Genomic DNA, 21,384 nt, shown 5'->3' on the forward strand with positions numbered 1-21,384 from the left:
TCTGCCACTGAGGTATTCAGGTAAATCTCCCTAGACTCTTCCCCAACAGAGCCTGTTGCTTGACTGCCACTTAAGGGTAGAGGCGCGCCAAACCCCTGGCTGTTTCCGCCAGAACCGCTGTCACACCCCAGCGACGGTCTGCGCTCAGCTAAGGCAATTTCAGTTGATACGACCCCTAGAGCGTGCTCCAGCATTGCGTCAAAGCTCATGGATTTAGGGAGTTCTCAGAAGGTATTTTTCACTTGCCCATAATGCCTTGTTTGTGCCAAATAAGCAACAACAGTAATCAAGAAAGTGGCTTACCTAAACAAAATATAACAGATTTTCAGTCAAGGATAACGTCAGAGGGGTGGGCAGGCCCAGCCTCCTCCAGGCTCTGACAGGGGCAGATAGGCACGCTCTTGGCCCCGTCTTCACCTGGGCACGCCCCACGTGCGTCCCTTGCTGCGGGTGCACTCAGGCAGTTAAAAAGGCAAGCCTGTCCGTATATCTTTGCTGGGGGCAGGTCAACAGGCAAGGGACGCTGATCCAAGGAGTCCGGCCCTACTAGGACCCCGCAGAAAGTTCCTCACTTCCCACACTGCGAGAGCACCCTGGCGATTGAAAATGCAGACGTCTCCAAGCGTTAGCACTGGGGGCATGCCAACAGGCAAGGAACGCTAGTCCAAGTAGTCTGGCCCCATTTGGGCCTTGGTGACAGTCCAAGTGAGGAAATCAATTTAAAAGTTGCCTGTACTGATCATGAAGAGATTGGAGGATAAGGCCCCACTGGCTATAAGAGGACCTTCAGGTGAAACAAAACAAAGGCAGGGTTAAAAGTAAAAGCAGATGTGTGTATTCAGACACAGGACAGGGAGCACTAGTGCTGTAGTTGCACAAAAGCAAACTCTGCAGACCATTTTAGCCAGCATGGCTAACTAAACCTACATTATATGGTGAGAAAATTACACTACATCAGACATCAGTAAAAAAGGCAGTGTAGGCCTAAACTTTGTGCTGGTGCCAGAGGGGCGAAGAGTTAGAATGCATGACCAGCAAGGACTTGGTTAAAGGGAAACCTGTGTTTGTAAGCCTAAGGACTTTAAGATTTGAAGCATACAGGCACATATTCTGTTGCCTCACTAAAAATTAAAAACATGACTGAAGAATGGGAGCAGGGCATTGACTTAGCCTAGGCTATGCAAAAACTGATAAGTGATCTTGAAAGCAGAGTGATAAAGCACACCATAACAGTAAAAAGCTGTGTTTTGCCTTGCCAAGAGCAGTTTTGCTTTTTTATTTTAAGTTTCCCTGCAACATTTGGTGAGCTTAAGTAGGCGTCCCTTTTTGCCCTGAGCAATTGCTACAGGAATACTGTCTACCCCTGCTGCATAGATCTTTGAGCATCTCTGATGAGGTAAGCAGACACTATGGTCTTTCTAAAGCTCTGCCTATGCACGGCCCGAATAGGATCCAGTGATTGCCGTCTTTTAAGGTGAGAACAGATGCAGAATTCATGTTTTGTATAAATTGCATGACTTGTCTCCCCGGCAATGGTAAACACAGATGTACTATATAGATAAGGGTATTGCATGCAAGATTGTGTACATGTGTTGCACAATATTAAGTTAAGGTGCTGCATAGTTGGTAAAGTATTTTTCTCAATATATCAGTTGGATGTGGTAAATATGGGCGATTCGAAGCTGGATTTCCAATATGTGCTCCAATATTTTGACATAGAGGAACGACTGAAAAGCCCAAGTCATTAAACTTTACCTCCAAATAAAATCTCCACACTCAAATTACCGTTCTGGTCCTAAAGTCCAGTAGTCACTCCATGGTTTATAAGACTCATAGTTTGAGGGTTATCCTCTCTTGGAGTGTGGAGGGAAGTGACCAGTTGCCACCAACAGTATTTATTGTTTAGAACCAGAACAATTATGATTCATATTTAGAAGTAGTTGAAGTGTTCATATTTCTAAAATGTTGATGATGAATGCATGTGCATGCATGTTACTAGAAATGCGGCCACAAAGTGATTTAGTTAATAATGCATTGTATTATTTTGATGTATAATGTTTAATATTTGACTAAGGAGGCAGGTTGATGGATTTTTCTGTGTGTAAGGACTAGTGTAAACATTTTGAAAGGAGACATAATGAGTAGACAGATAAAAGTTACACTGCAAAAGTTGTTAGTACTACGAGGGATTATGAAGACAGCATGTGCAAAAGAACTTTCCAGGTGACCTGAATAAATTACAGAAATATTGTCAGGAGTGGGTTAGGGCTACTCAGAATCATACGTATCCCTGGCCAAAGGAAGAGACATTTGATGACAACATACCAGAGCATATTGTGACTTAAGAGCAAATATGTAGAAGCTAACTTACAGAAGCGAGAAGCCACCTTTGCTTTATGGTGAGTTTTTTATGAGAAGCCTATAGACTCATAAGTTGACACCCCTAGTATCCTGTCCGCTCCCCCACCTCCCTATGATTCAATGAGTACTTCACCTAAGGTAGCTGGTATTTATTCACTGACACAGCTACAGGAAGCTGCAGTGGGATTTGAGAATCCTGAAATTGAGACCCCTTCACAATCCCCAAAGGAATCCCCTAATGTTGTCCTACATGTGTCAAAGCAAAGACATACAAGTACTCCCAAACAAGTACAGGTAGGTGATTCTCAGTTTTCAGAACAGTTAGAAGCACAGTTTATACTGCATTTAGATCCAGCCTCTTCCCAGGATGGCAGAGGTGAAGACAGGGTTCAGGAGACAGTGACAATCAGTTGCAGCAACATCGCACTTATTACAGAAGAGAGAAGTAACAGGAAGGGTAGTTAGGGAACGGACGTCTACCCGCAGTGAAGTTATGCAGATGATGCTAGATGGAATGACTATGCAGACAGGGCTTTTAGTAAAGCGCGATGGCCAGTATCCCACAAAAGAGATGAGGATTTCATTAAGACTGAAGATAATCTACCACTTTGGCAGAAGGAGAAGGGGAATGTAATAGTTTCACCAGAAAGTGTTCAGGAATGGTTATCATGAAATGAGGTTAGAAGTGTTGCAAGAGAAACAAGGAAAGAAGGATATTATGATAATCTTTCAGGGCAGATTTATAAAAGTTTTGGAGGATGGCAAATAGAGTGGAGTCAATACATAGGCGTGTAGATAACATGTGTGAAATACTTCGACCTCCAGAAGCAAGGCACTTTATGTAGGATTTTAATAACCAAGAAAGGCCTCTTATTGATCTTAGCTACATAAAGGGAATAATGGGATTGCCTAATCACACTGATATTAGAGAAAGAGGGCACGATGTTCTCAAGAGCTAGGAAACCCAGAGCAACTGAGCTTGAGCAGTTATGGTTTCAGGGAACGCATGGCCAGCCAGACCCCAGGATGAGATCTTGTGAAGCTATGTGAGGATTAATACTACATGATAAACCAAAGCAGCATATCAATCAGTTTTGCATAGCACTGATCTCACCATTAGTGAGACAGCTGCTGAAGAAGAAAATAGTTGGTACAGTGTTGTACCTTATTATGTTTTTAATTTACCAGGATGGACTAAAGGCTTAGCTCCACAGATCAGTTTGTGGCCACAAGAAGGGCCATTTGATCCACTTGATATGGCAAATGCTGAGGACTGTATTCTGTATGGTGAGGGGGGGTCCAGACTTGGATTATTCCTACATGCAGAAATGTTTGCGTGTGTAGCAAAAATATGCAAGACAGCACAACCTCCAATGTTCTGTCACTCCTATACATTAGAGCCTCTGATACGTAAGGGACTTGGGGCACCTCATTATGTTCCTTGGCCATGAATGGATAAGGAGAATCTTAAAAAGATACTTCGGAGGGAGCAGAGAAATGAATTAGGTCTTTAAACACAGGTAGCACCCTGGCAGTAGGTGGCATAAAGGGTTTACTTAGTTCTCTCTCTTATCTTATGTGGATTTGTAAGGCACAAAGCCACCAGAAGGCTTCCCTGCACTGCAAGAGTAAGCATTATTCTAGCCTATTAATGTGCAGAGGAATGAGTTAGCGTAGAGCTAGGTTTTAAGGAGCTTTCTAAATTTGGGTTCAGTGGGTTCTGTTATCAAGCCAATAGGCATTGAATTATACAGTTTGGGGGATAAGTTGGAGAAGGACCTTCATATTAGGTCCCTTTTGATTAATTGCCCTGTGGGTTATGCAAAGTGTCTTACATTTTATTCTTTTCTCCACTGGTAGCCGGTGCAAGGAGACCAAGGGATCTTTGGTATTGCCTTAGGAGATGAGACAGATACTATTTTTCACTAAGCTGGAGTGAGGAATGCTATCCTCATTAGGCTATGTATGATGGTTCCCCATTCAATATAGTATTGGCAGTAGTTTGGGATCAGTTAAGGAAAATGTATCCTCACAGACTAGATAGTGGGCCCCTCAGCCATGACCAATGCAGCCAAATAAGATGCTGCTCAGTTCCTCAGTAGGATGAAAGAGAAGTGGACTCAAGAAGTAGGTCAAGGTTGGGAAGTAACAGGGTGAAATGTGTTGTTCTACAATGTAGGGGAAAAGGATTTACCCTCCGGTGTACTAGACAGTCTTGATAACATAGTGGCACTGAAAGCCAAGCTCTGGACAAAGATACAGGCACATGTATAGTCCATTTCTGTTAAAAGAAGCAGGATTAAGAACGAAGCAGGAGGTGACAGAGAAAGCAGCAGCCAAGTTAGTGCAGCAAAAGTTGGCAACGAAAGTAGCAGTGGCAGCAGCTGTAGTAGCAGACGACTGTGATATCTGTAGGATCGGTCCCTCGAGACCACCCTACAACAGTACCCACAACAGCAGAATAATGAAAGAGCACAAGGAAGCAGCAGAAGAGGACGAGGAGAAATAGGAAGAGGCAGGATCGATCCTCAAAGGATGGATCAAACATGCCATTGCTGTCACAGATATGGAAATTTCACTAGCTATTGTAGGACTAAGAGATTGGATGAACAAAATGGAAGGGCAGGTGTTTACAATCAGCCACTAAATATAGTAGTGCAGCCACAGTAAAATCTGCAAATAAAGTATGTACCTCAGAAGCTACCACAAAATGTGCAGCAACCAGCAATGCCTCAGGTGCAGTAAATGTCACCAGAGCAAAGCCACTGAGCACCCCGATGGCAATTCCACCTCAAAGTGAACAGGGAGGTGTGACTGTGAGAGAAGGAAATCCTTTCCAGACAAATTATGTGGGAGGATATAGACAGTGAAGGTGCCCACTGAGTAGCTCCATGTGTCCAGTATTGTCAGCGATGCACAGGCCAGATGAGGAACCCACTGTGACGGTAGCTATTAATGACAAGAGGAATGCATTTCTCATGGATACGGGAGCAACCCTTGCATTAGAGAGGGAGACCTTCCCAATTCTAATAGATCAACTGACACACACGGATTCTCTGAGGGCAATACTGAGGGTCACATTTACTAAACCAGTGGAGCTGTAAATAGGAGGGAGGTACATTGATGGCTTTTTATTGTTTTCTCAAGCTGGCCCAGCTAATTTATTGGGGAGAGAGCATACAGACAAATTAAATATGGCTATTCATTTTGAGCGTGGTGGAACTATGATTTGTTCCAGCCCCGGAGTTCCACACTCCAGGATCATGGTTGTAACAGTATATTCAACTACAGATCAAATCAGAGCTTAACCGCCTAATGCGGAAGCATTCATTACAGCAGTGTATACAATAATAGCTGACACACCAGAGCAGTCCAGTTACCTAAAGAGTTTCCTTTCCCGCAGCAAGAGCAAGATTCTTGGATATCTGACAATAACTGATATTACAAATAGAGGCCTTAGAGATAACACCAACCTATGGCACTCTGATAGCCAGTGATCATAACAATGTCTTATGGGCATGTGTTATATCCATGGAGCCAGGTAAAATGGTTCGAGAAATATTAATCAACTGTTTGATTATGATTCTAAGAAAACATTTGTAGCCTTTCAGGATGACATACAATTGAGAAAGGTATTGGAAGTAGGGACACCCACAACAGGTACAGCTTTTGATTCTATTGGCGATGTAGATCTTTCCCAAGTAAGGGTCCCCACGATGTAGGTCTTATTCGTACTTCTACTCTATTTAGAATTACACAGAAGGAAGGTGTTATGTTATTAGGGTGAAAAAGTATCCTCTTTCTAAGGAAGCAGATACGGGCATCATCCCCTACTATACAGGAGTTGCTAGATTGAGGAGTAATTTACCCTGGAGTGTCCCCTTGTAATACTTCTATTTATCCAGTTAAGAATCTAAGGGTTATTCTTGGCATATGGTTCAAGACCTGCGCTCTTGAATGATGTAGTAGTACCAACATTTCCAATTGCTCCTGACCCTTCCACCATTTTTACAAACAATTTTCAGGATGCTAAATCTTTCACTGTTTTAAATTTCAAGGATCCTTTTTATTAGAATCCCTCTTCATTCAGACAGCCACTATTTGAGAGCGTTTTTCTATCGAGGGACTCAGTATTTGAATTCTCATTTACCTCAAGGGTATTGTGAGTCCACTAGAATTTTTTAAGAGAGATGAAAAACAATCTGTCAAACCTTCAGTGTCTCAGTACCTTGTTGCAGTACACTGACGTCATATTAGTTTGCAGTCCTACAAAATAACAGTGTAGGAAAGGTACCATATTTTTTTGGTTACTCTTGTACAAGAAGATATAAGGCAGAAAAATGCAAAGTTCAGTATTGTCAGGAAGAGATCCATTACTTAGGACAATTACTGTCAGCTTCTGGTTGGTGACTAACTCATTAAAGAGCAGCTTCTATACGTCAAATGATGGATCCAGAAACTGTTAAAGGAATGCAGATGTTTATTAGTCTCTGTAACTATGTGAGACGATGGGTTTTTGGTTACAGTACTTTAATAGCACCTTTGCTGGCTTCAATTAAAAAGGCAAAAGACAGAAACAATAAGATAACACAGACACCAGATATGAGGCTGACTTTTCAGAAATTGAATACTGAGATAACAAATAGCCTAGTTTTGGGGACTCCTGATTACACCAAGGAATTTTATCTCTTTTGACATTGCATTGGTCAAGTGATGACAGCTGTCCTTATGCAGAAATATCCCTTAGAACCCAATCCCTTTGCATAAGTTAGTGGACAGTTGAATTCAGTGATGACAGGATATTATCCTTGCGAGAAAGCTCCTGCAGCTGCAGCCTTTGCAGTGTAGAAGAGCACCCCCATTGTTATGGGGGCACCTTTAACCCGTTGCTCACCATGGACGTAATGGTTACGTCCATGGCTGCGCCTGTGAGGCGCCATGGACGGAACCATTAAGTCTATTTAACAGCCCACGGGGGAAGCGCTAGCGCTCCCACAGAGGGCCACCCCCCAGGTCAGACCTGGAAGTGGAATCGCTTCTCCTCCCCCGCACTCCCCCCCCCATGACGTCAGTGCCTGATCGCGCGCTGACATCATGAAAGGGTGCAAAGACGTGTTGGAAGCCATTTGCTTCCAGCCCGTCTTCGGGAAAGGACATAAGGTTTACCTCCGCGGGGGGATTGGGATCCCTCTGAAAGAGGCATCGAGGGAAAGGAAAGGGTTTTCCTTTCCCTCGATGTCTCTTTGAGCATTCCTGCTGCCCAATCGCCATGCAATCGGGCAGCAGGAATGCCCACTAGACACCAGGGAATTAGTGTGTGTGTGTGTTTACTGTGTGGGAGAGCGACCCCTTGGGCAAGAGTCGCTCTCTTTTGGGGGGGCAATGTATTTTTAGCCATTTCTGCCCCCCTTGGGGGCAGATTGCCACTAGACACCAGGGATTGTTTGTTGTTCATTTTTTGTGTTGGTTCTATTGGGCAGTTCTGCCCCTTGGGGGCAGATCAGCCTATTTCTTTAGGCCATTTATCCCCAGGGATCATGTGTGTGTGTGCTTTGTGTGGGTGGGGGGTGGCCCCTTGGGCAAAGGTCACCCCCTAAAGGAGGCAATGTAATCTAGGCCATTTCTGTCCCCCTTGGGGGTAGATTGGCCTAGTTGTTGTAGGCCCTTCTGCCCTAGGGGGGGCAGAAACCATGAAGACGGCAGGGATTTTTTTCTTCTTTTTTTTTTGTGTGTGAGGGGGCGCCCCCTTGGGTAGGGGTCGCCCGAGGGGCAAAAAGTACTATTGGGCAGTTCTGCCCCCCTTGGGAGCAGATCGGCCTATTTTTTTTAGGCCTTTCTGCCCCCAAGGGGGGCAGAATCCACTTAGCGCCATGGATCATGTGTGTGCGTGTGCGTGCTTTGTGTGGGGTGGGGGGCCTTGGGAAAGGGTCGCCCCCAAAGGGGGCAATGTAATCTAGGGAATTTCTGCACCCTTTGGGGGCAGATTGGCCTAGTTTTTGAAGGCCCTTCTGCCCCCAGGGGGAGCAGAAACCATGAAGATCCCAGGGATTTTTTTTTCTTTTTTTCTTTGTTTTGTGCTGGGGGGGCGCCCCCTTGGGCAAGGGTCGCCCCCAAGGGGCAAATAGTACTATTGGGCAGTTCTGCCCCCCTTGGGAGCAGATCGGGCTTTTTTTTTTTTTTAGCCCTCAAGGGGGCAGAATCCACTTAGCGCCAGGGATCATGTGTCTGTGTGTGTGTGTGCTTTGTGGGGGGGGCCTTGGGCAAGGGTCGCCCCCAAAGGGGGCAAAGTAATCTAGGCCATTTCGGCCCAATTTCTGCAGATTGGGCAAGTTTTTGAATGCCCTACTGCCCCCGGGGGGGGGGGGTAGAAACCATGAATACACCAGGGATTTTTTTTTTTCTTTACAGATAGGCCTATTTTTTTTTAGGCCCATCTGCCCCCAAGCAGAGAACACTAGACACGAGGGAAAATGTTAAAATGGTTGGTGGCAGCGTGTTTGTCAACTGGCGAAGTATTTGAATTTATGATAATAACACCTTATTTCTTCTTTTTGTTCTAGTTCAAAGCTTTTGCTTCCTTTGCTGTGGCTTGTTGCAGTTTTGGCAGTGGTTGTCCTGCAGTATGCGTGCATGTTTTAGGTAAGTAAATAAATTTACTCCAAAGGATTATTGTTGCCATGCATGAATGACATGTTTGTAGGTGGTGTACTGAATGCAGGACTGTGTGTGATTTGAGTGCAGGACTTAGATTTATGCACAATGATTATTCTGTTGTCTTATGTCTAAATTGCTTTTTTTCTCTTTTTAGTGGGATATCATTGGTGATTGCTGTGGCTGTGCAGAGTAGTTGCAGGTGAGTCAAGCTTCTTCAGGCAAGTGAACTGTATAGTTTTTGAGTTTATAACTCTTAGTGATAAAGCTACACTTTGTTACTTATCTCACACAGTGCTGCTTGTTGGTGGTGCATTTGTCCAGTTAATTTTTGTAGAAAGGATCATGGCTAGCCGTAGGATGACCGCTCAGCAGGTTGTTGATGTGCTTTTTGAGTCGTCTTCTGACCATGATTATGAGATGACTCTGCATCTGAGGCAGAGGAGGAAGTGCAAGATTTTGGAAGTGAATTTGCTGTCAGACAGGAATCATCTAATGATGAAGCCACTCTCAGTGCTGATGAAGGGCCTGTTTTAGAGGACACTGATGTGCCAATGGTGCAGGAGCCAGCGCCTGAAAGGCTTCCTATTGGAAGACCTGACACATGTGTTGCACCAAACATGGAGCAGCCACAGTGGCCTACGTTTACTGGTTTCCGAGGGTGTCGAGTTAATATGGAAACCTTTTTGCCTGGCAACTTTTTTGAGTTGTATATGGACAATATATTTTTGGAAGAGATTGTTGAGCAGACTAATTTGTATGCAGAACAGTATTTGAGGGACAACGCTGCCAGACTTAGGCCACACTCTAGAGCTAGCCGGTGGATTCCCACAAATCTGGAAGAGTTGAAAAAGTTCTTGGGTTGAACTTTTTTGATGGGGCTGATAAGGAAGCCATCACTGTCTTCATATTGGTCTAATAGTCCCTTGATGGCAACTGCTATATTTCCGGTCATCATGAGTCGTAACGGGTATGAGCTTCCCCTTCGGATGTTGCATTTTGTAGATAAAGCTTTAGCCTTCCAACGAGATCACCCTGATTCTGACCGTCTTTTTAAGATTAGACTGGTCCTTGATCATTTGGTAGACCAGTTTTCAGAGATCTATGTTCCAGGCAAAGAAATATCTGTAGATGAGTCTTTGGTCCTGTTCAAGGTTTGTTTGTTTTTTAGGCAGTACATTGCTAGCAAGAGGGCACGGTATGGAATTAAGATGTATATGATGTCTGAAAGTAGTACAGGATATGTTTATAATTTCTGGGTCTACACTGGTAGGGATTCCAATATTGACCCCCCTGGTTGTCCGCCCACTTTTGGAGTTAGTTAGAAAATTGTGTGGGAACTTGGCAGACGACTGTTTAACAATGGTCACCATTTATATGTAGATAACTTCTACACTGGAGTTCAGTTGCTCAAGGAGTTGTTCAGAGTGGCCACTGTTGCTTGTGGCACAATCCGCTTTAATCGGAAAGGCTATCCAAGAGAGCTTGTCTGTAAAAAACTTGAGAAGGGACAGTGCAGTGCCCTGCGGAATGATGAGCTGCTAGCTCTGAAATTTGTAGACAGGAGGGATGTATACATGCTAACTACCATCTATGATGAGAGTACTTCACCTGTGGCTGTTTGGGGTCAAGTTGCTGCAGTGCGCAAACCTGTGTGCATTTTAGACTACTATAGGCACATGGGTGGTGTTGATAGAGTAGATCAGAGGTTGAAACCATACACTGCTGCTCGTAAATCTTTTGTTTGGCATAAGAAATTAGCGGTTCACCTGTTCGACTTGGCAACTTTTAATGCTTTAGTTGTGTTCAAGAATAGTTCACCAGAGTCAAGGATGACATATGTGAAATTTCAGGAGTCTATCATAGCGAGCCTTGTTGTGCTGGAACAGGCAAGAGTTCCTAGAGAAGCAGTGGTGGAGGATGTGGCTGGATTGAAAGATTGCCACTTTGCTGAGCACATTCCTCTCAAGGCCAAAAAAAACGTTCCTGCTTAGAGAAGGGAGTCTGCGCTCAAAGAGGTATGAGGAAGGAGATTAGGATGTATTGCCCTGATTGTCCTTCAAATCCTAGGCTGTGTGTGGGTGGCTATTTCAGGAGCTACCACACACAGAAGAATTATTGGGAAATTCTGTGAGCGTAAACTACTGTTATATATTTTTATATGTTCAGTTTCACGGTTGGCGTTACTGTCATATATTCAGTTAGAGCTTTACTGTTTGTAGTTTTGTACTTATTTATAATTAGTGGTTTCTTTATTGTTTAAAAACAAAAAAAAGTGATGGCGGTGTGCGTGGGGTGGTGCTTGGCTGGTGGTGTGAGTGGGGTGGTGCTTGGCTGGTGGTGTGTGTGGGGTGGCGCTTGGCTGGCATGTGCATGGAGTGGGGCTTGGCTAGCGGTGTGCGTGGGGTGGCGCTTGGCTGGCGGTGTGAATGTGGTGGCGCTTGGCTGGCGATGTGCGTGGGGTGGCGCTTGGCTGGTGGTGTGAGTGGGGTGATGCTTGACTGGCGGTGTGCGTGGGGTGGCGCTTGGATGGCGGTGCCACCCCAACACCAGTCCACACACTCATCAGCTGGTGTGATTGCTGTATCAAGCACGTGGGCGTGTGAAAGTGGTGGGCCCTTGAGTGGCGCTGTCTGTCAATGCAAGTGTTGTAATGTGCTAGGCCCGTGGCAGGCAGCGTGAATGGTCTTGTGCATGTCATGTATGGAAGGTGTGTGAATGGACTGTAAAGCGATTGCTGCCTTGTCGTTGCTTTACAGCCCACGAGCTGTGAGCCATTGGTTCAGTTTTTTGGCCTTTCAGTGATTAACAGTGCATTTCATTTTTGTGCAATCTCTGAGTTAATAAAATTTGATCCACTGAACCATCACTCACCCTCTGGCCAAATCCAACCAGTATGTGTGGTAAAAATGACAAAACCTGCTCCGCTGTAATCAGGCATCGCAGCACACCTGTAACACGCTTGGTGTCTCAGGTGGGACCCCGACAATGAATCATGGCACCAACTTGGTTGGTGGGTGAGGGGTCTTTTTAACATAACCAAAGTGTGTTTCTTTTCACAATTTTGTGTTTGGGACAACACATAAGTAGGTGGACACATCAAATTGATCTATTGCAAAACTACCTGTGGTGGGGGGTAGGGGGGCAAGCTATGTTTTTGGTCCCGGGTGTGGCCTTCATCTAGGGAAACCTACCAAACCCAGACATGTTATAAAAATAGACACCCCAAGGAGGTGTAGCTTGCCTGGATACCCCAACATTTTCTTACCCAGACTCCTCTGCAAACCTCAACATTTGCTTAAAAAAACATATTTTCCTCACTTCTCTTTGTAGGATCACTGCTGCAGCACAAATTTCCTACCACCCAGAGTTCCCCTCAGTCTCCCAAGTAAAATGATACCTCACTTGTGTGGGTCCCCAAAGCAGAGTCAGCCTAAAAGATGTATAAAAGAAAAATATATGCTTATCAAGTCGCTGTGCTATCCCCTCAATCTCAACAGGTGTTTGGCATTGTTCTGTTGCAGGCACCTGGGCCACACACACAAATGAGGTATCATATTTATCGGGAGACTTGGGGGAACGCTGGGTGGATGGAAATTTGTGGCTCCTCTTGGATTCCAGAACTTTCTGTCACCGAAATGAGAGGAAAACGTTTTTTGGGGGCCAAATTTTGAGGTTTGCAAAGGATTCTGGGTAACAGAACCTGATCAGAGCCCCACAAGTCACCCCATCTTGGATTCCCTTTTGTGTCTAGTTTTCACAAATGCGCAGGTTTTTTAGGTTTCCCAAGGTGCCAGCTGAGCTAGAGGCCAAAACCCACAGCTAGGCACTTTGTAAAAAACAGCTCTGTTTTCTTTGTGAAAATGTGATGTGTTCATGTTGTGTTTTGGGGTATTTCCTTTTGTGGGCGCTAGGCCTACCCACACAAGTGAGGTACCATTTTTATCGGGAGACTTGGGGGAACACTGGGTGGAAGGAAATCTGTGGCTCCTCTCAGATTCTAGAACTTTCTGTCACCAAATTGAGAGGAAAAAGTGTTTTTTGGCCACATTTTGAGGTTTGCAAAAGATTCTGGGTAACAGAACCTGGTCAGAGCCCCACAAGTCACCCCATCTTGGATTCCCCTAGGTGTCTATTTTTCAAAAATGTGCAGGTTTGCTAGGTTTCCCTAGGTGACGGCAGAGCTAGAGGCCAAAATCCACAGGTAGGCACTTTGCAAAGAACATGTCAGATTTCAATGTAAAAATTTGATGGGTCCATTCTGTGTTTTCTGTCACGAGCAGTAGGCCTAACCACGCAAGTGAGGTACCATTTGTATCGGGGGACTTGGGGGAACACAGAATAGCAAAACAAGTGTTATTGCCCTTGTCTTTCTCTACATTTTGTCCTTCCAAATGTAAGACGGTGTGTAAAAAAGACGTCTATTTGAGATATGTCCTGTAATTCACATGGTAGGATGGGCACCCTGGAATTCAGAGATGTGCAAATAACCACTGCTTCTCAACACCTTATCTTGTGCCTATTTTGGAAATACAAAGGTTTTCTTGATACCTATTTTTCACTTTTTATATTTCAGCAAATTAATTGCTGTATACCTGGTATAGAATGAAAACCCATTGCAAAGTGCAGCTCATTTATTGGCTCTGGGTACCTAGGGTTCGTGATGAACCTACAAGCCCGACATGTCCCTGCAACCAGAAGAGTCCAGCAGACATAACGGTATATGGTGCATAGCTTTAAAAAATCTGACGTCGCAGGAAAAAGTTAGAGTAAAATGTGGTGAAAAATGGCAGTTTTTTTCACCTCAATTTCAATATTCTTTTATTTCAGCTCTTATGTTCTGTAGGAAACACTTGTAGGATCTACACAAATTACCCCGTGCTGGACTCAGAATGATGACTACTTTCCAGAAATGTTTAGCTTTCTGGGACCCAGCATTAGTTTATCGCCCATTTCTGTCACTAACTGGAAGGAGGTTGAAAGCACAAAAAATAGTAAAAATGGGCTCTGTCCTAATAAAATGTCACAATTGTGTTGAAAAATGGGGGGTTTCTAATTCAACTCTGCCTGTTCCTGAAGGCTGAGAAGATGGTGATTTTACCACTGCAAACCCTTTGTTGATGCCATTTTCAGGGAAAAAACCACAAGCCTTCTTCTGTAGCCCTTTTTCCCCATTTAAAAAAAACAAAAACTTTTTGCTGTATTTTGGCTAGTTTCTTGGTCTCCTTAGGGGCAACCCACAAAGTCTGGGTACCTCTAGAATCCCTAGGATGTTGGGGAAAAAACAGAAGCAAATTTGGCATGGGTAGCTTATGTGGAGAAAAAGTTATGAGGGCCTAAGCACGAACTACCCCAAATAGCCAAAAAAAAGGCTTAGCAGCTGAGGGGGAAAAGGCCTGGCAGCGAAGGGGTTAACGCTCCATGCAGAACATGAAGTGTTTGCCATCACTCTGAAGGCTAAGACTACTCTAACAACACAGTGTCAGGATCTGAGGTAATACTGTCACTACCATCTTTGAAGGTTGTGAAATGTCATACAGTGAACCCATGCAACATTCTTTGCTCATCCTATATTAGACTCTGAAACTGCGCAACATATATCCCTCATGAATCTAGTCAAGCAATAGAGGATCCTATTCCAGGTAGTATGGTCTATTTTGTTGATGGTTCCTGCACTATTGCCCAGGATGCAGAAGTGCGACACACAGGTGCAGCAGTAGTCAGAGCACAACAGCATGATTTTTCAGACACACTTCACATAGTAGAGCAGTTAACACTACCAGCACATTAGTCTGCACAAGCAGCAGAGTTGATAGCTTCGATATATTCAGTTTCAGCTTATGTAACTACTACTGTACATTCTACCATTATGAGATTGAGAAGGAGAGGTTTCCTCAAGTCAAACGGAAGTCTTGTTATGCATAGAAATCTTTTAAAGGCTTTAACAGAGGCATTAGCATTGCCACAGGCAGTGGCAATTGTCAAGTGTGCAGCACATACAAATGGACAGGATTTTGCGCACACTCACCTGTACAATCAGGTTTACAACATGTCCCTGTTCTGGTGGCCCAGACTGCCTCGCCGTCTGAGCCTGAATCTGACACTACCACTGATAATGTCATGCCTCATTTGCTGAAGCAGTGAGTTTACATTTTCAAGACTTGCAGGAGGTTGCTGCACCGTATGAAAAACAGTTATGGGAGACCAGAGGGTGCTCCTAGTCAGGGTTGACTTAGTTTATAGGCAGATATCTACAGGTAAGCCAGTGATGCTACAGGCTTTACCTATGATAGCTCTTGATCAATTGCATTTACCAGGCAACATCTCAAAAGATCATTTGTCTATGCAAATACAACAGGATTGGTTCCTTCCCAATTTACATTATATGCTTCCCATGTACCTTCATAACTGTACTGTTTGTCAACAATTCTTTCCAAATCCCACATTGAAGGCAATACATTCTACCACACCATGACAACAAGGTCCTTTTTAAGCTCTCAATCTTGACTTTGTGGACATGTTAGAAAGGTGCAACAAATATTGGAATCTCATAGTTGTAACTTGTCCTTTTTTGTCGATGGACTGAAGCAAGACTGTGCGCCCATTGTGTTGCTAAGTCAGCTACTATTTTTTTTTTATTTATGAGGTGATTCCCCGCTGGGGGAATCCAGACGTTATAAGAGCTGATAACACCACACACTTTGTTAATGCAATCTTTGCACATTTCATAACAATTCTAAAGATAAAATAAACTATCTTCTGTTGATCATCCTCAGAACAACAGCATTGTTGAACGCCTTCATGGTCTGCTGAAGAATAAGATCAGCAAGCTGTGCGCCACGTTTCGTAAGAAGTGGTTGTATTGCTTACCATTGGCACTCCTCTCCCTTAGGAACACAGCTAGCTCTGATCATAACCTGACATCCCGAATAAGCAAATACCTGCCACCAGACGTTAAGGTACAGGGAGAAAGTACAGCTGAAATCTTGAATGATGAAATGCATGTTTATCTCTTTGAATTAACCAAAGCAGTACAGTTAATTTCCAAACAGGTCATCAAGGTAAATGAGAAGTGTGCCACCACTGAGGTCGACCTCCCAGTTGTGCACATAGGCGATAAAGTTTTTGTCAGGAATTTTGTACAGAAATGGAGAGAGCCAAGGTTCGATGGAACTTTCACCATGATGATGGCTACTCCCACTGACCTTAAATTAGATGGCAGGAATACTTGGATTCATTCATTGGACATTTGATTGAACCCTGCATCATACCAAAATCTACCACAGATATAAATGGAACAAGAAGGGGAAGAAGATTGTGCTGGTAAAGACACCCCCTCCATCGCTGCCTTTAGATAGAATTTTTTTTGCTTTAGGACAATATTTTGAACCAGAATAACAACAGTTATATACTTTTTGTTTCTTTTTCCTTTTTTGTCTCTTATTACTATCACTTGTACTATTGCTCTTTCATAGTAATGTATATTCTAGTTCTACTAGTTACATCATACACTGGCAAACAGAATTTTCTACATATGATAATATGTCCCAATGGATTCATACCACATTATTAGATAACATGTGGTACCAGCACATGTTGGATATAGGTTCAGAAAATATTAATGAATCACGTTTTGCCTGATCTTTAATTCCTTATGCCATAGGACCAGATAGGTTATATTCAACTAAGGAAGCACCCCCAAGCACAGCTCTATGTCTTTTACATTTCTATTTGTGTAAGACTAAGGCCCGAATGCAGCCAACATGTCAGAGTAGTACAGTTTCTAGTTAATGCCACAAAATATGACTCTTCAGCTGAGGTTTTATACATGGTTCCAGATAGATAGGAAATCAAGGATGACATAGTATGAATGAAGAAAACAGGTTGTCGTAACACTGCAGAAAGGATACAAATGATCTTATGCTTTTTAGGAGTGACACGTCTGCCCACTGAGTGTAGTAGTTATTTAGTAAATAATTTACCCCTGAATTGTGTGAATAGGCCAAGATTCAGAATTACCAGATCAGTTTATGTCGATGATTAAAGGCATTGTGATATAAATTTTCCTGTAGTGTTATGTTATTAGTCAGAATGCAGTAAAACAGTGTGCGATAATCTGGGACCACAATGTTGCATGTTACACTTGGATAGATAAAACACTAAGTCCCAGACAGTCATGAAATTTACATTGTTTCTTTATGTTTCAGAGGAAACAGCACCATTATTGTACGCAGATATATCAACTGCAGTGCCACAGCAGAGGATGCTGACATGCAGGGGATCACCTCCAGCCTCATTGACTATTATTGGCAGTGTGGAGAACTACTGAATGCTCAGTTACCACTGAACTTTAATGGCCTATGTACCATGTTGCACTCCCCTGTTTTGGTCTTTCCTGGAGTCAATTTTTCAGCACTTCATAAACACCTTATGAGCTGTTCAACAACCTTGTTACTTCATCACTGAAGGAGGTGAACTGCAAAGTATTATGGCACTATCACTTGGAATGATGTTCCCCAAAAGTACTGGTTGTTTAATGATGCACAGTTGTTCTTTGGACATATTCTGCTATTTGTTCAGGCAAAGGAAACAGCTTGATGGCTACAGATACCTCAATGGGAAATTACAAAGTCTATAAACACTACAAAAGATTAATTCAATGCCATAAAAGAAGAGTTGAAAGCTATGAGATAATGAGAATGCAGCACCATTATGTAGGTGACATATGACAGCCATGGAAGGAGAGGCATGTGCAAAAAATTGGGACTGCTTGTTGTAGTTATGTCACAGCAAATGATGCGTACAATGGAACTTTGTCAGAGCCCATACAAACTTACATAATATGCAGAAGAAAATGGCAGATGAAGGAGGTGCCCCATATAATTAGCTTAGTGGGTGGTTTTCCTTACAACATCATGGATGTCGGGGCTGTTAGGAGCCTTGTTGCCAGCTCTTGTGGCTCTGTTGTTGATATGCTTTGGTATTCAATTAGTTTTAGCATATTGTAGAAGGATTAGTACAAAGGTAGGAGAGGTGTTTCTAGTTAGGACACCGACATGAGTAGTAGATGCTCAGGGCAATATATATTAGCTAGTGCCAAGTACAGAAAAAGATCTAGATTCAGTAGTTGAAAGATCAACTGCAGGGGGTAATGTTGGAAGGGAAATATGAAGAAATTACGCCACATCAGACATTGGTAAAAACAATATAAAATCATATGTGGGGAAAGACAGTGTCAGCCTAAAGTTTGTGCTGATACCAGAGAGGTAAAGAGTTCAGTTGAAGACAGAATGCATGACCAGCAGGTCTTAGTTAAAGGAAAACCTGTGTTTGTAAGTGTTAGAAATTGGGGTTTTGGTTGGCAGTCAGGTTACCCTCTGTCCAAGCAAAAGCCCTCACTCTAGTCAAGGTAAGTCACACACTATCCAAGATTATCCTGTGCCCACCCTCTGGTAGCTTGGCACGAGCAGTCAGGCTTAACTCAGAAGGCAATGTGTAAAGTATTTGGGCAATAAATCATACAATACCACCATATAACACCACAAAAATACACCACACAGTGTTTAGAAAAATATATAATATTTATCAGGATAATTGTAGGTCAAAAAGAAATAAAGTTGCAATGGAAAATTGTAGAAATATCACAGGGAGGTGATATAAAGTGTCTTAAGTCTTTAGAATATAAACAAAGTCTCTTTCAAGCACAAGTACCTGGTCGGGAGTGGAAAAATCTCCTCAGAGGGCCACAAGCGAAGAGGTGCGTGGAAAAAGGTGTGTGTGCGTCGATTTCTCCCCAGCACACACGGACTTGCGTCGTTATTTTCCACGCGGGGAAGTCGGCGTCGTTTTCCGGCGCGCGGACAGTCTCTTTCTGTGGATCGCGGGGATTACCAGATGTCCCGGGTCTGTGCGTGGGTTTTCCTGCTTGTTCTCCGGCTGCGCGTCGGTCTGCGGGGCTGCGCGTCGAAATTACGATCTCACGGCAGGCGTCGCGCCGATTTCTCCTCTAGAGGTCGGGCGGCGTTGTCCTTGCGAGGCCGTGCGTCGGATCTTCGATCGTCCCAAGAGCGTCGCGTCGATCAGCGTCGGGGTGCGGCGTTTTTCTCGCCGCGAAACAAGCTGTGCGTCGAAATTTTAGGCGCACGGAGCGTCCAAGTAAAAGAGGGAAGTCTTTTTGGTCCTGAGACTTCAAGGAACAGGAGGCAAGCTCTATCCAAGCCCTTGGAGAGCACTTTCACAGCCAGACAAGAGTTCAGCAAGGCAGCAGGGTAACAGCAAGGCAGCAGTCCTTTGTAGAAAGCAGGCAGGTGAGTCCTTTGAGCAGCCAGGCAGTTCTTCTTGGCAGGATGTAGGTTCTGGTTCAGGTTGCTTCTCCAGCAAGTGTCTGATGAGGTAGGGCAGAGGCCCTGTTTTATACCCAAATGTGCCTTTGAAGTGGGGGAGATTTCAAGGGTGGCTAAGAAGTGCACCAGGTCCCCTTTCAGTTCAATCCTGTCTGCCAGGGTCCCAGTAGGGGGTGTGGCAGTCCTTTGTGTGAGAGCAGGCCCTCCACCCTCCCAGCCCAGGAAGACCCATTCAAAATGCAGATGTATGCAAGTGAGGCTGAGTACCCTGTGTTTGGGGTGTGTCTGAGTGAATGCACAAGGAGCTGTCAACCAAGCCCAGCCAGACGTGGATTGTAAGGCACAGAAGGATTTAAGTGCAAAGAAATGCTCACTTTCTAAAAGTGGCATTTCTAGAATAGTAATATTAAATCCGACTTCACCAGTCAGTAGGACTTTGTATTACCATTCTGGCCATACTAAATATGACCTTCCTGCTCCTTTCAGATCAGCAGCTGCCACTTCAACAGTTATGAGGGCAGCCCCAATGTTAGCCTATGAAGGGAGCAGGCCTCACAGTAGTGTGAAAATGAATTTAGGAGTTTTACACTACCAGGACATATAACTACACAGGTACATATCCTGCCTTTTACCTACACAGCACCCTGCCCTAGGGGTTACCTAGGGCACACATTAAGGGTGTCCTATATGTAGAAAAAGGGGAGTTCTAGGCTTGGCAAGAACTTTTAAATGCCAAGTCGATGTGGCAGTGAGACTGCACACACAGGCCTTGCAATGGCAAGCCTGAGAAAAGGAGAAGGGGCTACTTAAGTGGGTGGCACAACCAGTGCTGCTGGCCCACTAGTAGCATTTAATTTACCAGCCCTATGCACATAGAGTGCACCTTACTAGGGACTTATAGGTAAACTAATAGTCCAATCAGGTATGATTCCAGGTTACCATGTTTTAGGGGAGAGAGCATATGCTCTTTAGCCCTGGTTAGCAGAGGTAAAGTGCGCAGAGTCTATAAACCAGCAAAAACAGTGTCCAAAAAAGCGGAGGGAGGTAGGCAAAAAGTTAGGGGTGACTACCCTAAGGCTGTCAGGTCTAACATGTGTCCCCCCCCAGCTGAAAGTGGGGAGAGCTACCCGACCTCCTGGGAGCTCTCATCGCTAAGGCGGAAGTACCTGGAGAGACCATCAGCATTGGCGTGATCAACCACTGGGCGATGTTCCACTGTAAAGTCCATCCCCTGTAGGGAAATGGACCACCTCAAGAGTTTTGGATTCTCACCCCTCATCTGCATGAGCCATCTGAGGGGCCTGTGGTCTGTCTGAACCCGGAAGTGAGTCCCAAACAGGTAGGGTCTTAGCTTCTTTAGTGCCCAGACCACAGCAAAAGCTTCTCTCTCAATAGCACTCCACCTCTGTTCCCGTGGTAATAGCCTTCTGCTAATAAAGACTACCGGTTGATCTCTGCCCTCCTCATTCAGCTGTGCTAGGACTGCCCCTATGCCATGCTCTGAAGCGTCTGTCTGCACGATAAATTCCTGGGAGTAGTCAGGGGCCATGAGTACGGGGGCAGTGCACATGGCTTCCTTCAGGGCGTCAAAGGCTTTTTGACAAGCCTCTGTCCAATTCACCAACCTAGGTTGTTTCTTGGAAGTGAGTTCTGTCAAGGGTGTTACAATGGTACCATAGCCCTTGACAAATCTGCGGTAGTATCCTGTGAGGCCTAGAAAGGCTCTCACCTCAGTCTGCGTTCGCGGTGGTTGCCAGGCCTTGATAGTTTCAATCTTGGCCTGGAGTGGCTGTACCTTGCCACCACCCACTAGGTATCCCAAGTACACCACGGAACCCTGCCCAATCTGGCACTTACTGGCCTTGATGGTCAGGCCTGCCTGTTGCAGGGCCTGAAGCACCTCCTTGAGGTGAAGCAGGTGTTCCTCCCAGCTGGAACTGTAGACAGCTATGTCATCCAGGTAGGCTGCACAGAAGGCATCCTTGCCAGCTAGGACACCGTTAACCAACCGTTGGAAGGTAGCGGGGGC

This window comes from Pleurodeles waltl, chromosome 11 (genome assembly GCF_031143425.1).
Source record: "Pleurodeles waltl isolate 20211129_DDA chromosome 11, aPleWal1.hap1.20221129, whole genome shotgun sequence".
Classification (NCBI taxonomy): domain Eukaryota; kingdom Metazoa; phylum Chordata; class Amphibia; order Caudata; family Salamandridae; genus Pleurodeles; species Pleurodeles waltl.